Source organism: Eucalyptus grandis, chromosome 11 (genome assembly GCF_016545825.1).
Source record: "Eucalyptus grandis isolate ANBG69807.140 chromosome 11, ASM1654582v1, whole genome shotgun sequence".
In the NCBI taxonomy this organism is placed as follows: domain Eukaryota; kingdom Viridiplantae; phylum Streptophyta; class Magnoliopsida; order Myrtales; family Myrtaceae; genus Eucalyptus; species Eucalyptus grandis.
Window position 1 is genome coordinate 36,277,113 of NC_052622.1, and position 2,710 is coordinate 36,279,822.

The following is a 2,710-nucleotide window of genomic DNA, read 5'->3' on the forward strand; positions in this document are numbered from 1 at the left end:
ACAATCCCGACAAACCTAGGATCATTCGGTGCTATAACACTCTCAGTACCGACTTGCGGCGGTACTCTCACACTCGCGCTGGTCTAAGCCTGCGCTCTACCTCGGGTACCGACTCTTGTCAGCATCCTACCCCGAGGTATAGGTCCTACCAACCTTCTCCAAGGAGTTCTCCACTCCTGGTCACTCATGCTACAGACTCTATATAGATACCTGTTTTCCGATTCCAACACCAGGTTAGAATTTGAGTGACCCCACAAACATACTACCAATCAACTATCAACCACATGCATCAGCATATTAAAAGCCTTTCCTACTAACTATCCCATGACTCATCGCACCTTATCACTCCATACACAGACCATGCTCTGATACCACTTAAACGGTGATGTCACGCCCCGAACCCTGAGCACGCGCACATCCCACTACGGTCGATCAAATGCGACATTCCCAGGTAGTGTCGCCGACCCATTCATTTTATTACTCATGCGGAAGCGAAACAAATCCCCTGACAAAATTTAACTTGGGATAGAAAAGCAGGCAATCAATCACAATACCAAACACATAGGTTTAAATACAACTCTGGACTGTCTACAAAATAGACCAGCTCGACAAAAGGGGAACCATCCTAAAACCAACTAGCAGGACACGTTCACTGATACTTCAATCTCCACCTTTCCAGACTTAGGGCTTCGGGTCCTCCACGACCGCCATCTAGGCACCTGAAATTTTAATCCCACAACCGGGATGAGACGATGTCTCAGCAAGTTCAACCCCCCAAACCCCTATTAGAAAGAAAATACACCCCGGGTGGCCTAGCCACGTCACACAGAAGACTTACCTCGTCTTAATTCCTTCCTGCAGATTAGCACAATTTATATCACACAATCTCAGGTAGTAATAATAATTCAAACAATTGGAAAGCCATCACTTTCATATAAATCATAATCGCACTCAGCACGCATTCCAATTATCATTCACTGCCACACAAGGGCATAGCCTACTCGCAGGTCGGCTATCTACTAACATTACGGCATTTCTAGAAGAATAAAGGTCCAATCGGCCTAGCCACTACTGCGACCCGAGCCACGTCACTCTCCTGACAGCTTTTCTAGAAGAACAAAGGTCCAGTCGGCCAAGCCACTACTGCGACCCGAGCCACGTCACTCTCCTGACGGCATTTCTATAAGAACAAAGGTCCAGTCGGCCAAGCCACTACTGCGACCCGAGCCACGTCACTCTCCTGACGGCATTCTATAAGAACAAAGGTCCAGTCGGCCAAGCCACTACTGCGACCCGAGCCACGTCACTCTCCTGACGGCATTTCTATAGAATAAGGATCCAGTCGGCCTAGCCACTACTGCGACCCGAGTCTTTCAACCAGCACACAACAATTAGATAATTAATTGCACCAATCATCACTCAATTTGAATATCTAATCATCAAATTCAAAATCTGAATACTTTGCAGCGATCAAGCACAAAATTCTGAGAATTTAGGGTCCCAAAATAATTTTCGGAATTTATTAAATAACTAAATTTATTCCGAAAATTAATATAATAATAATATCCATATTTTTCACGATCCACGCTCAATTTATAATATCCATTCATCAATTTCAAAATCCGATTACACCGCAGCGATCGGGGCACGAAATTCTAAAATCGGGGTCAAAAATAATTTTTCCATTTTTTTTTAAATTAATGTTTTAATAATTTCAGAATATAATATAATATTATAAATTCCAGAATTCGAAATCATTAAATAATTCAAAAGTAAAACCCTATTATGTCACATCAAGGCTTTATATTAAAATAAACATACTTAACTTTAAACTAAACACACTTTAACTTAATTAAGCATCTTAATATAATCATCAACCAAATAAACTAATCTAACCACCTAAACTTACTTAACTTAGACTAAGCACACTTAGGGCATCATTAACCGTCTAATCAAGATTTAGTGAGCTAAACTCACCGGATTAGCGAGCCGAGCGGACCAAAACGACGGGGACGACGCGAGGATCGACTTTCCTCAAAGCGGGCCGAGCATCCGAGCTCGGGAAGACGGCCAAAACGGGTCAAAACCGGGCTGCCATACCCATTTTCTGGGTTGCTGATCGGGGCCGAGAGGGAGCAGGTCCGGCGCCGGTTCGGGCGGCCAAGGGCGGCGGAGGCAAAACGAAGCTCCGACGGGCTAAGGCGGGGGCGCACGGCGGCTCACGGTGGCTGATTCGTGACCTAGGCTGGTCGGACAGCCTCCTAAACGTGAAGACGAGCGAGGACGACGGCGAACGTTGGAAGAGCAGCGGCGCGACGGCAACGAGCGGCGAGCTCCGGTGACGGGCGACGAGCGGCGAAGGAGGCGGACGGCGAGGGGCTGCTTCGGCTTCTTCCTCTGCAATTTTTCTGGTCTTCGCACACCAACCATGGAGGAATCGCACGGGAGAGGAAGAAGAGAGGGAGGAGAGAGAAGAAGGGAGGCCAATTTCTTTTCCTTTTTCCCTTTTCTTTAATCCAACAAATCGCCCCACCACGACCATGGGTGCGACATCACACTCCACTCACCCAATCCTCCACAACATCTTCCAACGGGCCCAATTCCATTTTCATGGGTCCAATTCTTGTACACTAATTTCTCCAATTCCATTCAATTCTCTTCCAATTGAGTCCAATTGAAGTTCATAAAATTAATCCAATGTCACCACACT

The 2,710-nt window shown here is 46.1% G+C and overlaps 1 long non-coding RNA gene across 1 annotated transcript; it reads right to left on the bottom strand.

Moving 5' to 3' along the window:
• Window positions 1–526: 526 nt before the first annotated feature.
• On the bottom strand, window positions 527–2,507 carry LOC104438094. Its single transcript, XR_005547909.1, has 2 exons — window positions 1,978–2,507; window positions 527–719 (listed from the first exon to the last, which is right to left on the bottom strand). It is a non-coding gene; the product is annotated as an uncharacterized LOC104438094 (long non-coding RNA).
• Between the last annotated feature and the right edge of the window lie 203 nt (window positions 2,508–2,710).